This window comes from Triturus cristatus, chromosome 12, assembly GCF_964204655.1.
Source record: "Triturus cristatus chromosome 12, aTriCri1.1, whole genome shotgun sequence".
NCBI classification, from domain to species: Eukaryota; Metazoa; Chordata; class Amphibia; order Caudata; family Salamandridae; genus Triturus; species Triturus cristatus.
This window is the reverse complement of record NC_140595.1, coordinates 105932522-105952559: the sequence shown is the minus strand read 5'-3', so window position 1 is coordinate 105952559 and position 20038 is coordinate 105932522. Positions and strand designations below refer to the sequence as shown.

General features: G+C 46.2%; 1 pseudogene; it reads left to right on the top strand.

Moving 5' to 3' along the window:
- The window catches only part of LOC146772764 (rho guanine nucleotide exchange factor 11-like), a 253630-nt pseudogene that overhangs the window by 212001 nt on the left and 21591 nt on the right, over nt 1–20038 (top strand).

Genomic DNA, 20038 nt, shown 5'->3' with positions numbered 1-20038 from the left:
GGGCTTCATTCGCCACTTAGGCCATGAACAGAATAAAGTGCCTCATTTGCAGTGGAGGTCAGAGGGAGAGCTGAGGTACAGGATTTACAGCTGCCTTTAGTTCACATCAAAAGAACATTCTGACAGATTTCACAGCCAAGGCCAGCTGCTCCTCAGCCCTTGTTCTCTTTTAATGAGGCCCACACTGATATCTTGATGGACACTTGGTTGAGGCCAGTTCCCGTTAACCAGTGAAAAGGCAGTGAGCCAAGCATCACAGAATGGCACCTGTGACCCTGATTTTCTTAGTGAAAATCAACCGGTAAAGTAAATCCCAACTCATTGCTAACCACTCCTGTGAATACAGATTCTAAGAGGATTGAGGTGTTTGTATAGCATATGTCTTCCTCCAACATTTCTTTTTAGATTTTTATAGCGTGACTTATCACCTGTGAGGGTATCCTGGTGCTGTCTATGGGTACAGGGAGATTAAGTGTTTGGCAAAAATCAGAAGATGTTGCCCCGATGCAGACACTCAAACCTGGATCCCCAGCTCCTGAGTCGGCAGCTCTGGCGGCTGCGCTACTCTGACATTCAAGTATTGCAGTCAATACATGCTGTTTGTTTTTCGTAAATACTTGTGGAGGTGTTCCACAGGATATTCCGATAATATACAGGACTCCCCCAATAATATGCCTGTTGATGTCTAGGAAGGACCTGGCCATGGCAGTTCGGGCTGAACTGTTCACATGAGGAGCAGAGTCAAGACTGATTTGCATAAGGCTGGGTTTGAACTGGGGTGGCATAGTGGGCAAAAGAGCAATGGATTCAACCCAGATCTCTTGACTGAAGGAGAGTGGTTGAACAGTTTCAGCACTCCGTCCATCATCTTTTTGTGTTTGCTATGTTCGCCCTAAGTGGCCAAGGGAATGCCCAGACGTGGCTCTCTTACTTGCTGTGCCACTGGATTGAAGCTAGCCTAACTGATATGGGGTGAAACCCCGAAGCCGGTCCCAGGATGCCTGTTTCCAGTCCAGGAAGGACCTGGCCTGGCAGTTAGGGCTGGACTGCTCCCATGAGGAGCAGCCTCAAAACTGATTTGCATATGATTGGGTTTGAACTGGGATGGCATAGTGAGCAACCCAGATCTCTTGATTGGGGGTGAGTGGCTGAAAATTTTCAGCACTCAGTTCATAATCTTGTTGTGTTTGCCATGTTGATGTGTCCCACTTTTTCGGTAACACAGCAGATTCTGCCTTGGACGTCTTACAGGAGAGCACATTTGAGCGGCATCCCTTGAGGTGGTTGAACCCTGAAAACCAGTTTCTACACCAATTCAAAAAGTTAAAAAGCTGTTCTGGATGGCTGGTGTATAAGCATAGACGGTCTCCACAACTAGTACAGCAGTCACCCAAGTCCTTCAAGGCCATGGATACAGGTCTGGTAGATAGCGCAGAGGTCAGCAGGGGCATCAGTCCTCCCAATCCTCTTCTCCAGCTGCAGTAGCCTCCAAACCGTTGGTGGGGGGCACAATCCACCATTTCCTACCAAGGTGGTGATCCATCATGTCTGACAGGAGGGTCTTGCAAATTGTCAGAATAGTTATGCCCTTCCTATTTATTTATTTTCCCTGCCAAATATTCTCCCCACATCAGAGTGAATTTCAAAAGAGCACCTGTCCATTCTGCTGCAGAAGGTGAGAGCTATTGAGAAGGGAACTGGACACGAAAAAGAAGATAGTTGTTACTCTGGCTATTTCCATGTTTCAAAAAATGAAGGGAGTCTCATGTCTATTTTGGACCTTTTGCCTCTGAATGACTTCCTGTGGAAGGACAAATTCGAACTGCCCTTACCCAGGGAACTGAATGTGTCCTCTAACCTGCAGGAAGCGTATTTTCATATACCCATGCTTCAGTCCCAAAACCTTATTTGAGCTTGAGGATAGGCCAGAAGCATTTTCAGTTTGCTGTGTCCCTCAGTGGCCTCAACAGCACCCCTCAGGTGTTCACAAAATCAATGGTGGTGGTTGCTGTTCACCTCTGGAGGTTAGGGTTACAAATCTGCCCCTCCCTCAATGACTGGCTGTTGAAGGCAGGCTTACCAATGTTAGGTGTAGTCCACCTTTAGGCAATTGCAAACCACCTTTCATTGTTGGGGATAAGTATTAACAAGCCAAAGTCGTTCATGGCTCTTTCACAGAGCCATCCATTAATTTGAGCTATTTTGCAGTTTCAAGCCTTCTCTTTGCTGAAGTGCATCCAGGATATTTGAGCTAAGATCTTGATGATTCAGCCTCTACCCTGGGTCAAAGTTATAGCAGCTCTGAGACTACTTGGCTTCTTAGCCTACTTCGTCTTTCTTGTCAGCTGTGCACGGTGGCACATGCAGGCTCTGCAATGTTATCTGAAAAAACAGTGGGCCCTGCATCGACAAAATATGGCAGATCTTGGAGGAGACTGCTCACGATCTGCAGTGGTAGAAGCTCAAATGCAATTGGTCCAGCAGCAGGTGCCTTTCCCTTCCTTTACTCAGAAGTGACTGACACATCCCTACCAGGGCCCGGGTAGGTCATATAGTGGAGATGGGAATCAGAGGACTCTGGTCTCCTACAAAAGCCTGGCTCCACATCAATCTATTGGAGTTGAGGACCATTCACATAGCTCTGAAGGCCTTCCTACCATACATCAAGTGGAAGCTTGTGCAGATTCTCATGGAGAACATCACTACCATGTGGTATTGTCACAAGCAGGACAGAGTTGGGTCCTGGGTCTTGTGCCAGGATGTTTTGCACCTCTGAGGTTGGTTGGAGCACCGAGACATTTATCTAATTGTGAACACCTGGCAGGGTCCCTGACTGTCAGAGCAGACGGGCTGAGTAGGTAGCACAAGTGGAGTCTTCATTTCGAGGAGGCAGAGGGCATCTTCAGACTGTGGGGAGAACCTTCGCTAGATCTTTTGGTCACATCCAAGAATGCAAATTGTTAAACGTTTTGTACATTACATTTTCTCTGTGATGACTAGTTAGGAGATGCATTCTGGATGGAATGAAACAGGAGAGAGACACCTACGCTTTCCATCCTCTGCCTCTCCTGCCTCAAGTTCTGTGCAGATCAATTACAACCGAACACAAGTAATCCTAGTGGCTCTCAATTGAGCCAGGGGAGTGTAGTACCTGGAACATTTGGGCATGAGCGTATGTCCTCCGATCAGGACACCGCTTTGTGAGGTTGTTTTGTCGCAGCACAGAGCAGTATCATCTACACCTACATGCATGGAGATTGAAAAGCAGCAGCTGACTACCTGTGATCTCTCACTTGAAGTGGTGGATGCCATCCTTTCCACCAAGTGAACTTCCGCAAAGTACTTCTATGCCAGGCACTGGGATAACTTTGTGGCCTGGTGTGGGGTTTGTAAGACTGATCACTTACAAGCGAACCTGTAAGACGTGCTTTTGTTTATTTTTATCTTTTAACAAAGACTTGGAGTGGGTGCAATTAAACATTGCGTTGGGCCTTTCTACATTTACTGGGTCAACTGTCCTTGTTTAAATCACCTATTGTGATGAGATTTATTCAAGGTTTGACACAAGTTCCTTCCAAAGCCGTTGTGGTGTCTCAGTGGGACCTTAAAAATGTCTTGACATTTCTCAAGTGTACGTCTTTCGGGCTGATGTATAGTTGCTCACTGCATCTCCTGACTCTGAAGACCCTCTTCTTCAATGTGAGTACATCAGGTCGTCATTTCAGTGAACTCCAGGGGATGTATTATAGAAGGTGCCCTCAGGGTGAAACGGGCATTTGCACCAGCTTTGCGTGCCCCGGGGCACTTTGGCATTATAGAGGGGGTCACAGACGCTTGTGCGGCCCCTTCTGTAATATCGATAGCGCTGGCGCACATAAAGTGACAGCACTATCTTCAGGGGGCATTCCCTCATTTGCATGGGGGTGTGCCCAATGAAAATGATGGAATCTCTTTGCCTCTGCGCCCGGGCTGAATTACAGACGCGGGTGCAGAGGCAAAGAAGCTCTCGGGAGGTGCACTGACAGTGCCCCACCTAAAAGGTGGCACACTATCAGCCTTCTGGAGAGGGAAAGGGGTACTATGGACTCTCTAGACATCCCTTTGCAGGCGGGTGCAGTCATTAACTGCACCCGCCTGCAAGAGGATCTCTATCCCACCTTCAAAGTACAGTCAGGTGCCGCCTGTACTGTGAAATACGGAGCGGCTTGAAAGCAGCCGCTCCATTTTTCACATAAATGTGCTACCCAGAGAACAGCTTGAGTTCACGGGCTGTGCTGGGGGCAGCACATTCCATGAAATAGGGCCAACAATCCCTGTTTGTGCCTGGCATATCTTAAAACAGGTGCATGGGGCACAAACAGGAAAAGTGTGCCCATTACATAATACGTCCCCAGGTGATTTCAGTGCAACTGCCGTACACCTCGTTTTTTCCAAACAAGTTGATGCTGTGTACTTGGGCAGCATTCTTGCCAAAATGGTCACTTCCATTCACGTTGGGCAGTCCATCACTTTGCCAGCATTCTTTGCTCCTCCTCACCTCGTCCAAAAAGGAGGAGAGGTTGTATCAAGTGGGCTCGAAGGGCACCTTAAGATTTTACATTGATGGTGCCAAGGAACACCATATGAACAATCAGGTTTTTGTGGGGGTGAAAAAAGGGATGGCCATGTAGAAAAGGACCCTTTTGTGGTGGATGGTCCGCTACATGAAGATCGGCTGTGTACTGGCCAAGAAGCAACCCCTAGAAGTTCTGACAGTGCATTCTACCAGAACTAAGGCTGCTACCACTGCATTGGCTCTTAGAGTACCTGTCCTTGACATCTACCAAGGCCACGTCTTGGGCCTCAATGCCTACCTTTACGCAGCAATACTGCCTTCACTGCCAGGTCTGGGGGAAGGCACTTTGCTTGCATTGCTTTGAAAGATTTTTGGTCTGAGTCCACTCCACAGCCCCTCCGCCTGGGGAGGTGCTGCTTTGCTATCTATTCTAACATAAGGAATTTTGTGCTTAGAAGGATCCATCAGAATAACAAATAACTTACCTTTGACAATGCTCTTTCTTGTGGATACTTTATATAACTGCAGATCCCTCAATGCTCTCCCACCAGTGCTGTTCTGTGGAGTGTCTTACTTTTTAACATCTAAAAGGGTCCCAAGTTACAATTCAGCCCACTTGCACCTACAGTTGCTGATGCTCCCCATCTAAGGGAATGGAAAATAAAAACAATAAGACACTGCTATCTGCACAAAAGGGTGGTGCTTAGGTGCGGCTCCTCTCTATCACTTCCAGGGTGGTACGGAGCCAACAATGAACCACATGGCCATATTTCTGCATGTGTGTATCAGGTTTTGGCTTCATTCTTTTGCTGCCTTTCTATTGCCAGACCAGACCTGAAAAGTGGAAGTTTCCAGCATTTCAATACAGTCTATTCAATAAATATTATTTGAGGTTTGATCATTCTACAGTTCGATCCTTCATTTTGAAAAATGCGAAAATCAAATTTTTTATTTCAAGTGGAAAGTCGTTAGTTTTATTTCTAAAAGTCGAAGCAATACGCTAATCTTCAACTTAAGACTTTTTTTTGCTCCTAATGCATGCTCTCTTTTTGTCAGTGTACACCAGTGTTTCAGTTGAGCCACCAATCGTCCATAGTAGATGCAGTTTGCTGCAGTTGACCTGCTCCCACAATTCAATCTATGGATTCCAACTTAATTTGTTAACCATCGATTTTTAAATTCCTTGAAATTTACAGAACATTTTAACATTTTCAGTTTTCCTTTTTCCTTTTTAAGTATGTAAATGTTATACATTTGCTAATATTATTTCATTTTCTAAACATTCAGTGACCCCCTGGGTAGGCTTGGTGGACTTCAGGTTAATAGCTGCTGCCATTCTGTACTCGGTATTGTTTCTGCCTCTTTCAGAGCAACTAAAGCCTATACCCCTGCCAGAAATTCAACTCTTCTTACTGCTAAGAAAGAAAAATGCTTTAGTTGGAAATAGTGGTATAAATTGAATGCATAATGACAAAGGCAGCGATCTTCATAGTAGAAGGCCAAATCATAAGAGTGCTTTTCAACACAAAAATGATTTTCTGGTTGCTTATCTGATAATATCCCACCAAATGGTTTTGTTGATTGTTCATCTAATCGCCTTTTAGGACATAGTAGAGTCTTTCATTTAAAGATGGCAGTCCTTACAGCATCATAATGTAGCTGCTTGGTTGTAAACTAACTATAGTTCTTATCATTACTGCAGTTTGTCTTGATTGCAATTTCTCAGGTTATTGCCAGTTTGCACCCTTGGACATCATTCAAGTTATAAGAACATATTTTATTTGAATGTTATTTATCCAAGAAAGTACTCTATAGCAATATTGCTGCATCCGTCGAATTGTAAAGCATGTTTTCTAACGATTATGCTGTTCACATGTCTTGATGATCACAATTCAGGAGAACTGCTGAGATGAGCAAAACATCCTGTCCTAGGTAGGATTTCCGGGGTCCAGATAAATTGGAGCAAGTCGTGTCTGTTCCCCCTAACGGCCTCCACTGAGCGGTTCGGGTTGGACTACCCCCTCGCCTGGTGCGAGGGGGATTTCAAATACCTGGGTATACAAATAGAAAAAAATAGGGAGGAGCTCATGCGGGCTAATTATGGCACGTCAATTACCCGCATTGCGGACTACGTTACTCGCTGGATTACCCTGCCCTTGTCCATGGCCGGCAGAGCATCGTTGATTAAAATGATAATACTACCGCAGCTGCTGTATCTGTTTCTGAATATTCCATTCCATCTTGGTGCCTTTTTTTTTAAGCAACTTCGCACCGAGCTCATAAGACTAGTTTGGGGCGGTAAGTCGCCCGGGCTCAAATGGGAAATTCTTGTCAAGCCCTATGATCAGGGCGGTTTTGGGGTCCCCAATTTTGAGCTGTATTATCGGGCAGCCCAGGCGCATTTCGCCTACTACTGGATACGGCAGCCCAGATATATGCCACAGCTCGCAGCTGAGCATTGGCTGGCACACCCAATCCCCATAGAAGGCGCATTGTATATCCCAGTGCTGGGGGGAGATAAAACGCCGTCAACGGTGACTAGCACAGTATCCGCATGGAATCAATTGGCTGCCTCACTGGGGCATGACTTGGTGTACGCGCCGCTTCTGCCCCTTGTTTACCACCCAAGTATGCCCCTGCTGCAGGAGGCGGGATTCCGGAAACTGCTTCACACTATCCATGTTGCGACTTGGGGGGACCTGTACCACAATAGCGCATTTCGTTCTATGGAACACCTCTATGAGAGCTTAGACCCCTCTCCGCTTGACGTTTTTTTCTATATCCGGCTTAGACAGGGGATACGGGCGCTCACGCCCAGCTTTCCACAGGAACCCCCGCAGATGGCACCGTTACAGCGCATCCTCACGGACGAAGCCCCAGCTAAATTGGTTTCCAAAATATACGGATCGGTACACTCGCTAATTCCGGCGCCGCAGCTTGCAGCTAGGGAAAAATGGGACAGGGAGTTACCAGCCCCGTTGACGGATAAACAATGGCATTTCTGCTTATTGCAGACGGAGCCACTGACTGCTGCGATAGATGCCGGGCTTCTGGGGCGGATTTCCTTCACCTGGCCTGGGCCTGCGAAGGAGTGCATCGTTATTGGTGTCAGGTGTTTGAGGCGCTCTCTACAATGATCAACACAGTATTAATGCCCTCCCCTCTTCTAGCCCTGCTGGGGTATGTAGAGCCAATACAGACGGCACACCGCAAATTCATCGCGCTCGCTTTTTTGCTGGCTAAAAGGAGAGTTGCGTGTCGCTGGGGCAGGGGCAGGGCCCCGAAATTCTAGGACTGGGTGCGGGATCTTACCTATTGCCAAGAACAGAACTGCACGTTCTCGGAGCTTATGCCGCCAACGTCCCGGCCTAGGGACATCTGGGCTCCGCTGAGATGCTATCTTCTGGCGGGGGAGGCTGAGGCGAGCACCTAGGTTACTGCATACAGTCCTTGGGGCGTGAGTCATCGGGGGCTCCGGAGGTATGGGGGCCTGGATCATGGCCGCGGGTCCTCTGCTGGGTATACAATGGAACTTGTAGGCCGCCCCTCGGCTTTGATGGGTGTACTGCTGTTATTGGAAATGCTAAAAGAGCGACCCCCATGATGAGGTCAGCATGATAGTAGCTTCTGTGAATATCCGACTACGGCGGTTGCTGCTATGTCCTGATAAGACTGTTATATTTGCACTGTCTGCCATGTCATGTTTGATTCTCCTCACTGCCTCCTCTGTATTTAATTGGCTGAAAAATGTGAACTCTTGATCGTACTATGTCTACAGCTATATGTTCACTATTCAATTGCTAAATAAAGTTAAAAAAAAAAAAAAAACATCTTGTCCTAATGAAAGACCTGGAGATAGAGTCCATCGAAGACGAAGAGGCTCCTCTGATGCCAACTCACCTGACTGCGCCATTTGAAGAACAGGAAGTAGAGAAGCATCTTGCGAAGGTCCCTCATTGCGAGGCGTTGAAGTCTTTCCAGGCCCCCGAAATTACAGGAGGGTTGGCAGACTCTTCACTTGAATATGGTGAGTCCAGATCACTAGCATGTTGTTACCTGCTCTTTGTCCATGAATGTGCTATTCTGATAGAGACTTCTAACCGTAGATTTCTCACCTTTTGAATATTCCCCAGGCATTAGAATGGATCCAGAAAATATTTATCAGTACACATGCGCTGGCAGGCGGCGCTGGGGGCTCCGCGTCAATGCCGTTTTGGATATGATGTGTGTGGTTTTGTATTTAGGCACTACTCAAGTGCACTGACATCAGTTCCTTTTTTGCCCATAAACTGACGGAGATCCGGAGCAACAATCATTGTTGCAGGGATTCTGCACATACCCAGAACTATGCGCTGGAAAACAGGACCTCGGTGTGTAGGGGGTTAACCTTCCTACCGCCTCAGTACCCAAAATCCCAGAATCGACTAGCTATAGAGTCACATTTGCTCTCCTATACAATCACAAAGCTACAAATGATTAGACAACCCAGAACACAACACTCCCGACTCTCTCAGGAATCGCGGAAGCAAGACCTACCCTTTCGCACACTCTCTCGTACTTGTCCACAAAAAGAATTGACAGAGTCACTGTTATAGTTCAAAATGTTTATTTTAACTATAGTGCTCTTGTCGGAAGGAGCCTGGGGAGCAGGACTCGGGATCCCTTGTTCATACCAATATCCTGAAAACGCAGGTACGGGACGAGGTCGGACCCTTTAACAATCCAGGAAGCCGGCAGGAGGAGGAGTTAGGAGGCGTGACGCCGGCGCTGTGGACCCTATCCAGGGACGCTGGTGGATTAAAGCAGGAGGAGCTTGGCACAGCCTGAAGAACCGCGGAAGAGCTGAGAAAGGTGGCGGGAAGTGAGAAGACGCCGGATCAGCAGCCCGCTGTGGACCACCCACCTGGCAGTGCACTGGAGGACGCCGCAACACCCAGTGAACCAGGAGAAAGCGTCGGCAGAGTCCGACACCGTGCTACGAGCCGCCATTCTCCTGGAGGAGGGTGGCTGGAACAGGTACGTCAGCGTGTCTTGGGCTTCATTAAAACACCGGGAGGGAATGAGTAGCAGAGCGGGAGGACACCACTGCTTTCTTCACTTGCTTTGGTTTCCACCCCTGTAGCAGGAACGGTGATTCCCCTCACATTCTATCTCACCCACCCCCCCCCCTCAGTTTGACTCTCAGTTGTCGTCCACTGACTCTTTGTTCTTTTCTTTTTGGATCTTCCTTGTCTTCTGGAGCGAACCTGGAACTCAGTGTGGAGCATTGAAGCTGGAACCGCCCTCCCTACTGTTCTGGAACCGGTGAAGCCAAGAAGGATATTCTTTAGCTGGACCTTGTGCTTGCGTTGTTGTGTTTCCTTTTACTTTGGTGGATGGATCATTGGCAATAAAGCCTCCCATTGTGACCTTATTGAGTGTGTATAATTCCTTAAGGGATACCCCCCACCCCGTTTGACCTGACAGCTCTATAATGTAGTATACAAGCCACTACAAGCAGCAAAACGCATAAACCTAAAATAGTTAGCATTGTTGCAATTCCATAGATTATAAAGGGGGATGTAATTGTATACAGACAGTGGATAAAGGACTATGAGGACTAACCACCCTCCCTTTGGCTAGAAGAAGTTTTATTATATAAAAGAAGATCGCTGTGCTTTGTCAGCAGACCCGATACCTTAGTACCTAGATGGTATTTCTACATCATATGAACAGCATAGCTCTTCTCCCTGGAAAGGTCCATCTCCAAGTGTCTGTTAGAACAACAGGCATCCCCATAATATCAAAGCACGAGTTCCCAGCAATAGCAGCTGTGTAAGCATGTTTTGTCTAGGTGCTAGGGACTGACCAGAACAGAGTAAAAAAGGGGCATTGTTTATCGACCTTGCACACTCTGTGCAGACTAAACTCCAGGAACAAGCAGAGAACACAGAAAGCAGACGGTTCTCATGTGAAAGGCACACACAGAGTCTTGCAAAATAAAGTCATGTAGTAACGTGTGCAAAAGCAGCATCATGGCAGCAGAGCTCATGCTAACTTAGCAATGTCGACAATGAGCCTAATGGCCATATGACATCTTCTCATTGAGACACTTCCTCAAATATCTTTTCTTAAAAACCAGTATGGTAGCGTATACGTTATCTGCCAAATCTACAGGCTTTAAACCCTGTGGGAATGTTCCAAACAAGTGTCTGTGACAAAGCACCTCAAGACCATGTGCTTGGATAAGATGATAAAAAAAAAAATAAGACACACAATTGATGGACGGAATGCAGAACAAATCAAAACATTCACCCCCAGTCAAGAGATCCGGGTTAAATCCATCATTCTTTTGCTCACCATGCCACCCCAGTTTAGACCTGGCCATATGCAAATCAGTCTTGACCCTGTGCCCCATGGGAACAGTCCAGCCCTAACTGCCCAGCCAGGTCCTCCCTGGACCGGAAACAAGCACCCTAGGACCGGTTTTGGGGTTTCACCCCTCTTCAGCCAGGATAGCTTGATTCCAGTGGCACAGTGAGCCCTGGACCCACGTCTGGGCATACCTGGCGCACTTAGGGCGAGAAAGCAAAAGACATACAATTGCTGGACGGAATGCAGAACAAATCAAAACATTCACCCCAGTCAAGAGATCCGGGTTAAATCCATCATTCTTTTGCTCACCATGCCACCCCAGTTAATACCTGGCCATATGCAAATCAGTCTTGACCCTGTGCCTCATGGGAACAGTCCAGCCCGAACTACCAAGCCAGGTCCTCCCTGGACCGGAAACAAGCATCCTAGGACCGGTTTTGGGATTTCAACCCTCTTCAGCCAGGATAGCTTGATTCCAGTGGCACAGTGAGCCCAGGACCCACGTCTGAGCATACCTGGCGCACATACGGCGTGAAAGCAAAAGACGCACAATTGATGGACGGAATGCAGAACAAATCAAAACATTCACCCCCAGTCAAGAGATCCGGGTTAAATCCATCATTCTTTTACTCACCATGTCCCAGGCAGGGCCTGGTCCTGCTCCCAAGGTCACTCCTGTGACAGGTCATCTTCATGATTGAGATCCTTGGGAAAAACCAAGAAGCGCAAGAGATCCAAGCACAACTTGTTCGGCTCCAGCCCCACTTGATTTCTAGAGAAGGCATGAGGTCGTCATTGTGCCTCCTTGTTGCTGTCCTGAATTCACCCTATTTCAGAGTAGATTCTGATCCTTGCTCTTAGGTAACTGGAATTTCCAGGGACATTGGCAACGCTGCAGCAAACCAAGGAATTTGCAAAGCCATGGTGCATTTTGGCACATTATTGGCTCACTGTGATTAACATGTGGGCCCTAAGGAGCCGAGAGGGTTCCCAACCAGGATTCCGCAGACGGATAAACCCACTCTGTCAGTTAGGCCCTTTGTAACTGCTCAGGGCTCTGGCTTGCCTTTAGTACCAGTCCCCTCCATGACACCACTGCCTACGCAGGACCACAACCCCAGACTACGACGGCCAACCCATAGTGCTGACAAACCCCGAGACGGCACTGTCCCTACCTCGGTTGAGGCCTCAACCGCTTACCCTATCTTCTTATTCCAACACAGTTCCTCTACCTGCTGGAAAGCCTCATGTCCTTCATGAGTCATTTGGCATTGACTCCGATAAATTGGGGCTATGATGCTGGGGATGAGAGTACAATGCTTTACCCAGAGTATAACTTGTATGAGGATATCCCAGATGGCAGTGGTCTGGATACTTCCTCCGGCACTGGACTAGTTCTCCCCCCTCGCCGGGCCTGCCAAGTATGAAAGTGCCTCCTTTGCTTTGGTTCTGCGTAGGGAAGCAGAAGGTTCTTGATCTTCAACTTCACTCTCAGGAAGTTAAAAGCCAATGTTTTGTGGGAGGTGCTGCTACCTGGACAGTCAAGTTCTGAGCCCATTAAATGAGGCTATCACTGATCCCCTACTAGGTACTTGAGCCAAACTCTGCTCAGGTCCACCTGTGCATCTCCATATCGCCATACACCATCACCAGGCCATACACCTTTCCTCACCCAATACCTTACTCGTGAGAGCACTGTGGTGCAGTCTTCAGCCATTAGAGTTAACCCACACTCATTTAGCACTACTCCCCATGGCACGGAATTGAATAGGATAGCGGCCTATAGTAAGCATTTTTCTCCTCTATAAGTTTGGCCCTTTGCTCAGTGAAAGCCAGCTGCATGTTAGGCTGCTGCTCTTACACTCTCTGGGATTCCACGGCCCATATGACGTCCATGGTTCAGCCAGAAGCCTGGGACTTTGATTCGCAGACAATGCAAGATGTTTTTTTAATGCAGCCATGTGCACCATCCGCTGGAAACTGGATATCACTGATTCCTTTGGTTAAGCTATTAGCACCGGTGTGGCCAATCGCAGGCAAGCCTGGATGCGGTTGACCGCCTTTTCAGGGCACATTCAGGCCAGTCTCATAGGCATGACAGTTTACGGCTTCTGAAGTTTAGAGAATAAGCAGACTGGGCCCTGGAGCGGTGCACAGATAGCTGGGCCACAGCTTGACTGACGGTGAACCGCCTGTCGCTCTTTCAGCAGGAAGTGCAGGGGCTTTTGATCAAAGGAGCCTTAAAGAGAGAACTGGTGACACCAGTCAGTTGTGGTTGTTGTTTCCACTACTTCCTTCAAGGTCTTCCTCTACCTCGACAACTGGTTCTTGAAGGGGGGTTTGCCCCAGGCAGACATCAACCTCCTTCAGACTACAGCGAATCTCCTGACAACTAATGTGTGCCTGAGTCACACCTTACTCCTTCGATGAAGCTCTCCTTCATCTGAGCCATGCTGAGCAAGGTGTAGTTTAGTGCCAAGCCTCGAAGAGGAGACGCCAGGACATTTGGGCTATGATCCCAATGTTTAACCTCTGTCCTGTATCACATTGAGGATGACTCTGAGCCTGCAGGGACTGATAACCTCCTTCATCTTGCTGGTCAAGCACACCAAATGAGAAATGAAAGGTCTGAAGTCCCTGTAGGCTCAGAACCAGGGGGACCTTTCTGATGTTGTCTAGATTTTGGAGGAGAAAGCAAAAGATCGTGAGTGATGGCTGCGGAACCTTAATTGGGTTGGCAGCAGACCTCTCTACTTTCCCTACCCAGATCCCACAGTGTTGACTGATGCATCGCTTCTGTGATGGGGAGGCCATGTCAGAGAGGCGGAGATTAGAGGCATCTGCTGTCCAGTGGAGGACTAGTTCCATATCAACCTTCTGAAGCTGAAAGTCACGCTCTTGCTCTTGGAAGTCTTACTGCCCTCCATCAAAGGGAAGCCTGTGCTTGCAGACTAAACCACTGCCATGTGGTGAAGGAAGTAACCCGTTTAGGGCCACCAGGTTCGCTAATGACCACCTCTCAGGCTCCTGTGCTAAATGAAGAGTCGGTCAGACTGTAGAGAATAAAAACCAAAACTGTTTATTCATATACACTCAGAGTGGAGCCCCATCTGCCCAGTAGCTAGGAGTGCTGCAGGGGGAACTGAAATCGATATGCATAAACAAACATCATTGTGTACGTTTCGTAACCAAGCGAAAACACGCTCACAGAAGAATTTTCCAAGCAGGTGCAGCTAAACAAGGAAATACAGAAAAAATTGTTTCAGCGCTCATATCTTACACAAAGTAACATAATCCAAGGTCGTTCCATCTGGAGCCTGCCACCAGCAAGACTAGATAGCCTCTATCTTGTGAGAAAGGTATGCCCTAATATGAAAAGTGCACTCATTCCTGAAACAGACCAGAAATGAAGAAATGAAACTCTAAGGGGATGAAAATGGAAATAATAAAATACCTTGAATCGATTAATTCGCAAAATTGATTGCCTATCATTATAGACAGTGTGGGGGGCATCAGCATTTTGATTTTTTTAAAATACATTTTCCTTGCTTGTGGTCTGGTGGAACTCATGGAGAATGTTGTCTCAGGGCTTCTTCATTTTGCCATTTTCTGTCTTTGTCAAGGAGCTCCTTGACTATTTCTGACCATGCAATTGCCTTGGGCAGTTGACCCCTGCAATGTGCAAGTGCTTCTAAATCTTTACTTACAGAGCTCGATATGAAGCACCGTGCAATGAAAACAGAAAGACTATTCTGCGTTTGTTAAAAATATTGTGTAGTGCTCCATTCCATTTCACTCCATCAGACATCCCAATCCCTTTAATATAAAACAATATAAAATAGCTAAATTATGGAATTATGTAACACAGCATAGAGACAGCAGAGTGATTTAATGATAGCACAGCTAGTTTTTTGCCTTCAATGGTCTCCTCATGGCAGCACATGCCAGACATAAATAAATTAGTAATTTCAACCTCCTTTTTTCTTCTTTTTTTAACCACGATGCATTAACGTAGATTCTCTCAGCCTTTTGGGAAGTGTAGAGTTCTTCTCCTACCCTAAATAACCTACCTTTGTTTCTCAGTACCTGTGAAAGCTAAGTGCTGTCAGTTTGTGCTACAGTTCTCACTCAACTTAACTGCATATTTTCACATGTTCCAGCTATTCTATAATTAATGTAAAACACTATGGGGCAGCAGTACCCTTTGACCGAAAAGCTTAGAAGAAAGTCTTTCTTTATTAAAGTAGTTCCCGAAGTAAAACCGTCCATCACTTTGACAATTTTTAAACAAAATGTTATAAAGCAAAATCATATTGGTGGGTTGAGTGTGTATCAGTTATCCACACCATTTGTGACTTGAAAGTATAGTGAAAAAACTATAAAATTGAGGACACATTTAGTTCTCGAAAGTACCTAAAGGGTAAGTCAGTCTTGAGTTGCTCGAGAGCCTTGTTCATTGCAAATACCACTAACCCTGAGACTCCCATTCTTTTTTTTATAATTGTGCAAGCCTAGCTGATAGATTTCATGATTTAAATATGCAAATAAACTTCCCAAATCAGGTTCTAAAAAATGTCTTGTTCATTCTTTGCAATCTCCAGTGACAGTGTTATGCTATCAGAAACTGTGTATCTATTGTGTGTTATTTGTGTACATACTACTTCGTGTTCACTTGATCCTGTCTGACAATTCATATCACCTAAACCTCATTTTTATCAAGTATTTATAAGTAGCGTTGGCGTAAAATGGAATAATATCTTTAAAGTGCATTTAAAAGTTGGAGAAAAACTTACATGGTCCATTTTTCTTACAGTTATGATCCCACAGCATTTGATTCTGCGGAACCTTTCACCACACAGTGATAGTGACTTTGAGAGGGATTTGAAACTCACACCTGAGGATGACCTGACCCCCACAACCTCTGTGGTTGGAGGGAAGGGGCACCCATGTGACACTGTGACAGTCCATCAGGATACACGGTTGGAGTCTGGAGATGGGTGTTATCCGGCTGGAGCTTTCACCCAAGGACATTCAGAGAGCAGCTCTGGGAGCGGCATGGCTCCTACAGATACTACAGATTGCCTCAGCTTCAGAGACATGAACATGACCAGTTTGGGAAGGCAGCAGTGCCAGCAACAAGGGAGAATCAACCAGCATCTGGAGTCTGAACCACTGGAAGCACAGGTGCTCTCGGAGGAGCAGTGTTCACATGGACGAGGCAGCATTAAAGTTGTGAGCGAAGGTAACATAAAATTAGGCTTGGTGTTCTTGATACTGGATTTCAAATATTTTAAGCAACAATGATCCACAGTCCGTGGCCCCCATATTAATACCTTCTTGAATAAACTCCTGGAGGGTGTTAGCATCCCCCTTCATGGTTAGCTGCAGAAATATTCACTATCTATAAGAAGGGAGACGGAACCTCCCCAATAACTACAGACCTGACTGATAACCTCCAAATGTTTTCTGCCATCAGATCCGATCTAGGCTACAAGACTGGCTGGATGAGAGAAGGATTCTTTCTCCCTTCCAAGCAGGTTTTCGCCCAAAGGTGAGCACCATTGACCGTGCCTTTCGCTTGAATCTATCTGGACATTTCTAAAGACCATATTTACATCACTTTTGTTGATCTAAAGGCCATGTTTCACCTGGTCACGAGATGTAGTTTGTGTCTCGCCCTATCCAGATTGGGCATTGATCCTTGCTTGATGAACATCCTTAAGAGACTACATGAGGGGTCCTATGCACAGGTGAGATGGGGGTTAATGGGGAGCTCGCTGAACGCATACTCACCGCACAAGGAGTGCGTCAGGGGTGCGTTCTCGCCCCAACACTATTCTCCCTTTATATTAATGACCTGGTGGACCACTTGTTAATATGCATCCGTGACTGCACCAGGATAGGGGGTTGGCCAACACCCATATTATTATTTGCTGATGATTTTCCTTCTCTCTTGAATGCCCATGGTGATGCAGAACCTGTTGAATAGTTTCTCTGAGTACTGCGAATCTAGAGGCTTGGAAGTTAATGCTTACAAAACCAAGATCCTGTCTCTAAACACGCACAAATCCCACAGTAGGGTTTTTTCTATATGTGCGGAGCTAAGCTCCAGCAGGTTAATCACTTTGACTATCTAGGGGCGCGGTTTCACACATCTACTAATTGGAAACCCAATTATTGAAATCTGAGCTTTCATTGACTCATGGATCGCCCTGTATTACCAAGTGTTACAAAGCCACTGCACCAAAACCAGTGTCCGTAGTCGTAGAAATTTACATGGCCAAGGCACAGTCAGTAGTCCTGCATGGAGCTGAACCGTGGGGGATGGAGGACATGCTTACTCGTATGACGGGACACTCTTCCTCCTTTTAAATCTTTGGCCAACTGGATGCTCTGCTATTATGAACTGGAAGACATAATTTGCCTCTATGTATCGGTTTGCTCATTGATTTTAAATATAACTTACATCTGCATGTTTTACTCTATTATAAGTGTGCTAAATGAACTCCAATGAATCAATTGATGCTATACTTATTTGAATTTTAATTATGAATGCGGATTTTAATGTGTTTTATTGCAATATTTTAATTGTCTGTTTTATGGGCTTATTCCCAGTGATGACTCCTTTGCTTTTGGATCAAAGATAGTAATGGTCGATACGTTCTCCTTCCAAACTGGTTTTTGCTCTTAAATGTTGCAGATTCATTTTTGCTTGGTCGTTGATTTTGGGAGATAGAACAATCTATTTAAGGCGTCCTTATACTGGTATCGTATAGTCACACAATCAAAGTTGTTTCTTTGATCAACTTCAGGCTGAGATGACTGCGGCACACTGACGATGGGGCTGGGAGGTTTTCACATGCTAACTCATCTGATCAGATAGTGAGCTAGAATAATAACAGTCACATTTTGATTTCTTTTGTGTCTAGAGTTTGCTGCTTGATGTTTATTCAAAAAGGCTTACTTCGGCTAGCAGCCATTGTGAAGGGCTTACTCTGCAGAGGGTGGAGTCATCATGATAACTTCTAGGGTTATCAATTCCTTCCATTATAGCCTTAGAGCCCACCGTAGTAGGCTCGACCAGCCATTAAAGGCCTGCTTCAGCGTCGGGGTTTTAACAAAGGAGCGGCCCTTTAATGACCGGTAGAGCCCGCTACGGAGGGCCCCAAGGCTCTTAAAGCATTTGGCCCCTAGAGTGCATGTTCTAATTTGTGAAAGACCTCACGGAGCCCAAGGGGGTTGAAATCCCCTCGGGCTCCGACCGGCCTTTGTTCACAAAGTTTGTGAACAAACATTGGAATGTTGATGCTCTGAGCTTCTACCTGTCATTAGAAGCCCAGAGCATGCCATTGTTTTCAATGGAGCGCTCAACATTCCAATGTTCTAAAATGGATTAGAGTTGTAATTAATGATTGACCCCCTCTCATCCAGAGAGAGACCTGTTTGGAGCAACTGCACACTGTACAGAGATATAAGCATGTTTGAAAATAGTTCTTGTTTTGTGATTTAAACTCTTCTTTACTGGAAAAAGGAAAATTCTCCAAATGTTTTGCTGACCCTATAGTTTACCTTCTAGCTAAGATTGAAAGCTTGTTCTTGCTGTTACAGCATGGTATATTAAATATATTTCTTGAACACAGTATTTTCTCCAGGATTCATGGCTGTCACCAAATAAACACGCGGCGGGACAGTTGACTGGATGCTTATGCTGTAGACACCCAGGTCTTCTGATGGACGAGTGCAGATGATTCATCAGTTTGCCTGCGTACGCATTTGTCTTTGTAACGTTGATGAGGGACTTGGAGGAGGTTTTTCAGTAATGAGAGCGACAAGTACAACATTTATATCCTTGGACAGAAATGCAGGATCAACTTAGTGAAGAACTGTGTGTGTAATATAGACAGAGTGAAAATCTGTATGCTTCGATTCACTGGAATCGGTGATGACAGGGCAGAGAAGTAAAGTAGTTTCAGGTCAAGAAGCAGATCTGGACAGTGTGATTCTGGAAACTTTGCTGATATAATTTGTCTTCTGGATTAAGGATAGATCTGTTCTTAGTTGTGGCCCTTTTGATGGTACTGGTGAAGCGACTGTAGGCACTGACACAAACAAGCCTGTCCATGGGGCATTTAGGATGTGTCTCCAGGCGGGCCCCTCTATTCTAATTCCTGGCCCTTTGGGCCACTGTGTATATGAGTTCGTCAGGGGACGATCTGCTCAGCGTCTCTCCATGTACCTTAAGCTTTGCTACGTCAGTGCAGTTCCTGCTGATCATTAAGATTTGTACCACTTGAAAATTGTTCCTAAAGGCCCTTGGATGGAGGCTGTCCTAGCACAAGAGGGAGTTGCCTGTCCTCTGTTTTCTGTACAGTTCTGAGCAAATTCCTCACTCCTTCGGGTACAGATGACGGTCGAGGAAGGGAAGTGATGTTTTACTGGGTTTAAACATGCTCGATACAGCACAGACAGGAGCAGCTTAAGTTACACACATACACAGACACACAAAACAGGTACAGCACAGGCAGCAGCAGTGCACTCTCCCTCACACCGGCAGGTAGCAGCGGGGCCCTTATCCTTTAATGCACCAGATGGTTGCAGCAAATAAAATTAGCCAAACTTTACTCACAAGTACAGATTGTAGAGCACAGATGCAGCGGTAAACACTTCCCTCTATACAGTGAATGGGATCATTGCTTGCTCTGGCAGCCCGTGTCTCCCTTTACACATAGGATGGGTAAAAGTCAGGCGGCAGCAGTGCAGGAACACACAGCACAGCCATTGCTCCATTCATCCATCCACCCAAGCACAGCACAATAGGAGTGAAGTACATGACCACCGCTCATGAAAAATAAAACATTCAAATGTAAATGCCTTACTGACTTTCTGAGACACACATGACCCACCAGCTGATGCCCACAGCAAGACCTGCACAGTCAGGAGTAAGGAATATGAAAGGCAAATTCCTTGGTGTGATGTTGAAGAGGGCAGACAAGCATTGCAAGTGATTCAGACAAATGCCCTAGTGTCTCATTGGTTGTTGATGGAAGTGGCGCCCCTTTCATTCTTTGGCCGCATGAAATACCATCAGAAATATCTTCCTATTGGTGAAGCTTTTAAGTTATAATTTAA